This window comes from Typopeltis vanoorti, chromosome 19, assembly GCF_054136105.1.
Source record: "Typopeltis vanoorti isolate ZY-2024b chromosome 19, IOZ_Tvanoo_1.0, whole genome shotgun sequence".
NCBI lineage: Eukaryota > Metazoa > Arthropoda > Arachnida > Uropygi > Thelyphonidae > Typopeltis > Typopeltis vanoorti.
This window is the reverse complement of record NC_143567.1, coordinates 110,183,819-110,190,152: the sequence shown is the minus strand read 5'-3', so window position 1 is coordinate 110,190,152 and position 6,334 is coordinate 110,183,819.

Sequence of the window (6,334 nt, the reverse complement as noted above, 5' to 3'; positions counted from 1 at the left end):
AGCAAAACTTTCTTTAGGAGCCTGCGGAGCTATCCACGAAACACTACCAAGTGTTCACACAATAAAAATCATATATAAAGTAAGTGAATATAATGAAAACCATAAAATGGTTTTTAACAGTTAACAGTTTTTATTATTCACATCACGTATACAATTATACATATTATACTATTCAACTTGTATAATTATGGCAACACAATTCAATGCACAGTGCAATGTTACAAAATAAACTTCAAGTATTACTATCATATTCTGTTGGTACTAACGCTTGTTTTGGCTATTATTTTATTATGGCTAATAAAACGTGTTCTCATATCTGCAAGTAGAATATAATATATTTCAAATGGTTTCAAAGTTGTGATAGGTTTAGGGTAATGTAAGTTAGTTAATGCAAATATATGTAACCAAGGGCGTAGCCATTCTAGTTACTAGAAAAGTAATTAGCTTAAACAGACACTGAGAGTCCGGGGACCGCATCTAAGAGAGCCCCTTTACCAGTTATAATAATGTACATGTTGGTATTTTAATTCCTAATTGAATGAACCAATTTGTAAATCAATACCTTAATTTGGTTATGATATATGAGTTGTAATGCTCTCTTATACTATACGTTTAAAGTAATTGTCAACATTGCTTAATCCCATGAGGTAGTTTCTCAAACTTTTTCGGAATACATATTCTGAGGTTATGGATTTAATTTCATTCGGAAGTTTATTATAGCTGCTCGTCGCAATGTACTCGAAAGATTGATGAAAAATTTCTTTGTTAGCCTTAGGTACTTCCAGCGTGTTTCGACCGCAGCGCAATCCATAGTCTACATTATATACCAAGAAACTTTCAGTGTTTCTTTTCACATATAACAGACAACCACAGATTCTGAAATTGTAGAATATTATGAACGATATACAGATCATTGGTTGAGTGTGCGAAGTCGGTAGTAGTTATGGCTCTAATTATTCTGTTTTGTATTCTTATTAATGGAAGCGGATTGTTATAATAGTCTCCGCCCCAACAGGTAATGCCACATTGCAGTGAAGAATTTACCCAGGAATAGCATAAACATCTTAAGAAAGTTGCATTTACAAATTTTTTAACATAATATATTCTGTTAGTTATGAACCTAAACGTATTTGTTAAGAAGGTGGTGTGGGAGTTCCACTTCCAATTGCTATCGATATGGAGGCCCAAATACCTAGCGGTTTTTATTTTTTTGATTAAGCTACATTTACAATTTAGAGTATCGCTACATTTCCTTCCATGCCATTTTATAGTTATCCTGTGATCTCATTTGTCTGTTAATGTAAAGTATCTCGTTTTGTCGGTATTAATGTTAAATCCGTTGTTGCTAAACCATATACTTAGTTTTAACATATCGCTATCAATCCGGTTTTTTAGATCTTCAAGGGTTGTTTCTGTGTATACTAAAGCCGTATCGTCAGCAAAGGATATCATTTTGCCAAAAAAGTTTGTATTTACATAGATCATTAACATATATTATGAATAGGATGGGTCCTGGTACCGACCCTTGCGGGACTCCGTATTTTATTATTTTTGTTGCGCTATTGAATGTGCCGTAGCTGGTATATTGTTTTCTATTATTCAGATAGGATCTGAACCAGTCATCAGTAATTCCTCTGATGCCGTATTTGGACATTTTCAATAGCAATAGGTCATGATGAACACAGTCGAACGCCTTTGATATATCAAGAAAAACGGCTGCTGTGTGCATTCCTTCATTTATTCCACTGCAGATCTTTTTATGAAACTCCAATAGCGCTTTTTCAGTATTGCATCCGGATCTGAACCTATATTGATTATTTGGGTGAAAGGATATTGTATTTAAATAGCTATTTAAGCGTTTTTTATCAGAATTTCAATAACCTTTGAGATTGTGGATAGTATAGATATTGGTCTGTAATTTTTGATTTCATTTCTATTTCCTCCTTTAAATCATTTATCTCCTTTATCATTAATAAATCCTTGTTCAAAGGATTTATTAATGATATTTGTAAAGAATTGTAATTTATGCCTAATGATGTTTAACTTTTTAACATGGATATTGTCACATCCCACTTTTTTCCTTTTTTTTAATCCGATTAGTACACTCTTCACTTCATCTTCGTTTACTGCATGTAGATACATAGAATTCTTAATCGACGGAAGGTGACAAAATGAACAACCACTTTACCAACTATGACAACTGCCATAGTTGGTAAAGTGGTTGTTCATTTTGTTAAGTATATCAATGACGTCATCGCCCTCTGGGAATTCTCGCGGTTTCTGTTTTGTGTTTCTTATTATCTTATTAATTAACCTCCATTCTTTACTTTTATCGTTACAACATGAAAGAAATTTCGATAGCAGAGAATGTTATTTTGCCTGTTTTATTTTTTCCTTTAGATGTTCAACGAAATGTTTATAGTCATATTCAAAATTTAAATTGTATGGATTTTTTATGCTTATAGTAGAGCTTCTCTTTTGTCTTTATCATATTTTTAGTTCATCTGTTATCCACAGTGTGTAAACGTCCTTTTTTGTAGTAACTGGATTATGATATTGCGATTGACTGTCTGCATATTTAATCATTTTGATAAATTGATTATATAACTGAAACTGATTTGTGTCTAATAAGTCAGTTTGTGGCAGTTGATAATGTTTTATGTATCTTTCACATTTTTTATAATTGGTGCCAATTACAAATTTATTCTGACTACCTGTGCGACTCGTGTTAACACTATCAGGAATAGATAGTTTCATTACTAATGTAGATGGCAGTGGATACCTCATAGACCATTCTGTTTCTTATGAATAAGTGCTCAATGCAACTAGTCGAGTTGTACACCTCTCTCGTATTGCCATCGATGTAAGCAAGAAACCCATGAGTAGATAATATATTTTTATATTCTTCAGTTTTACTGTTACTCTTATAAAGGTCCAAATTTATATCTCCCACTAGTATGACATTGTCGTGTTTTAAGGTTTTTAAGACATTACTTAGCTCTGTTAGAAAGATATCTACTGGGCCATCGCATGCACGGTATATAGCAAATATAAGTATATTCATTGCTGTATCGTAAATCATTACAGTTTCAGCACTTTGCAATTTTAATTCCAGTCTGTGAAATTTATAAATATTTCTTTAGCATATAGAATTAATCCACCTTAACGATTATAATCGCGACAATCATAATACGTGTCTTAATCTGCGAGAGAATAATGATCAATCTCAAGCTGTTTGATCCATATTTCACTTAAGACTAGTACATCTGTATATGATTGGATCTCTGTAAAAGTAACATTAAATTATCAAATTTTGACCTTATAAATCTAATATCAACGTGATATATATTGACATGCTTGGATGAATTTATAGTAGTATCAAAAAAAAAATTAACAGAAGATAAATTATATAGATTTTTACAGTTTACATGTGTATAAGAATCTAAATTATTCATGTTAAATTCTAAATCCAATAGGTTCATATTGCTCCAATTATTCCTAGGTAACATTTAGATTTATTCCCTTCTTTGTTTGAGTTCGTTGAGATCGTCCGGTGTTTTTATCCGTATCACTTTTGTGTTGTCGTTCTTTCTCATGTTTAAAATGGCTTCTTCGGTTTACGTTATTTTATGGGCCTTCTCCCCTCTAATATTCATTATCTACAATGTAAATAGTTTGATCTGGATATCTATTCTCTTCGTGCATTTGTGCATTCTCTATGTGATTGTAGCACTTATTGCTTCACTTTTAAGTTCAACAAACTCAGTCGTTCAAACCTTTTTGATTTCAGGTTTTCCAAATGAAAATATGAATATTCTTCTGTGAATCTAATAGCGAGCACCATTTATTCATTGTGCTGCATTACGGTGTATATGTGTGTGTGTGCGCGTGCGTGCGTGCGTGCGAGACTGATGACGGCTCTCAAAGCACAAAACATGATTTCAGCATTTCCAACAGGATGTTTGTGGACGCCTTTATCAGCATACATCACCCCTAATTTGCACTTGGACAACTTTAATCTAAAGTAATTCCCAGCAAGCAGAAGCAGGAGAGAGGCCAACATTAATTTCAATATTCTGTCGCGATTATTTGGGCGGAATTGGGGGTTGGCACAGCTGGCAGCTAATCGCATTGTCATCTGTGCACTTCTGTTAATGATCGATGACCATTAACAGAAGGTTCGCTTGATGGGCAACGAGACTTGATTTTATTTATTCGATGTTTTACAGAGCGACTTTCTCGCTAATGAAAAAAATTGAAAGTCGTGTCTTAATCAAATCAGCCCGCAATGTAAAGAGACTGAAATAAAGAGTTGGCGTCTCCACTAATGCCAAAAGGGTGGTGACAAAGAGATATCATAAAGAGTACATTAAAATAATCTTAAAATACGTTTTGTTTACAAATCCCAGTTTTTTGCTTTTATGATGTTAAATCTCCCTCCCTATCTCCCCCCCCCCTCTCTCTCTCGAACTTTATTTCTTCCTATGATCTCTTGTTTCTTTTGCTTCCTTTCATATTTTCCCTGCTCTTTCTCTGTTTTGATTATTTCTTGCTTCTCTGTTTTCAAACTTTTGACGAGTATTTTTTGTTCGTTTCCTAGCACTCCGATGATCACATTCTCATCCTACTCTCTCTCTCTCTCTCTCTCTCTCTCTCTCTGTGTGTGTCTCTCGCAAGATAGAACTTCGTATCCTGAATGATAATATTTTCTTGCGGCGTCCATCCCTTAACCAACACACCGCATCCATAAAACCAAGTCGTGGATGAACTCAAGAATTCATTTATCTTCGAGGGTGTTCCAGGAACGCCGACTTCATTGTAACCCAAGCACCCATATAACACCTCGAATACTTAGTTTGCGAGTGCGAAAGGATGGCAGAATCCTCACGTCAGCATCTTATAGGTCCATTGCTTACGTCGTTGACAGATAAGCTTCGGTAGCTGAGATAATTTTCGTAGTGGATTGCCGCCGTTTGTTCCATTAGCGTCTGTTCAACCTGCCCTCTCAAGAAATCGACATCCTGTTTGCCACTGCACACAATTCTAGAAAAACAGCACCTTTTTTGTCTTCAAACAATAAATAAGAGCGAGAGAAGCTCTTTATTTTTACAGCCACTTATGGCGGTTATTTGCTGGTGCCAAACCTGATGTTGTATTTGCGCGACCGGTTTATTGCAGAGTCGATAAAACGCACGTGCATAATTCTCGAAAAACTTTTCCCATTTATGAGTTCCCGTATTGCAACACTTTGTGTAAACTGTCTTACACTCTCCTCCCAATTATGCTACCTTTAATGTTTTCTAAATATTTCCTCCCTTCGCAAAGTTAATTTGTCGCACGTAAATATTTGACCATTCAATGACTAACAGGATAAAACTAAAAACTAATTTTAGGGAAAAAGAAAATCCTCGCTGTCAATTTACTTAATGAGGACTATGTTCATGGTTGCTAAATTTGCAAACTCCTCTTTATTGGACACCATTGTTGGTGCGTGTGTGTGTGGGGGGAGGGTGTAGAGGAAGATGCGTGTATATTTCCCTCTGAAGTGTGATTGCCTCAAGCGAGAAAACCTAACATATAATCAGAAAAAAATCGATCCTTTGTACAAAAATGAGCTGATTAGTGTATTATTTTCTTTATAAAGAAAGAGAATGCGGAGCGTGCATACAACAATATCCAATCAATACATCACCTATTTAAATGCGTTGTGTGAAAAATAAGCCCTCTTTGAGAAATACAATAAGCGTTGTCCTCTGAGAAAAGCTGTCAGAATTTTTTTCCGCTTTAAGTTAAAGTCAACCATTTTTAAACTTGAGTTTTATGTTCCTCCCAAATAGAATATTTTTCTCGTTTACTAGCGCTAGATAAAAATGTCAAAATAACGAGCGAAAAAGTACCTTCCTTCTCTCATCCCACTACAGTTTAGAACGTTCTCCAACCGTTCACCAACTTCAACCTTATGTAAGGAAAGTGGTCCACTTTTCAAGTATTTTGTTCGACCAAGTCTGAATCGGGCAGTGTAGAATTTATTCCCCGATTTAAAGAAAAGTGAGTTGTGTTTGCGATCGAGTATCTGAATGAATAAAAGAAACCCTCTTAACGCCCCTTTCTCCACCTCATTTTAGCCAATGCGCATGCGCTTGCCAGGAAAATGCTGCGTGACTTCCAAACATCGCAACTAAGCCCTTAAGTGCTCACACGTGTATCTGTTTCTCCACCGAACGGTCCACTTATTAAATGCGAAAAGGTATTTATTTTCGACTCGCCAACGATTTTATTTATTTATCGATCTCCAAGCTGCTTATCTAAAAGGATTGCTGCTATTTTTAGTATC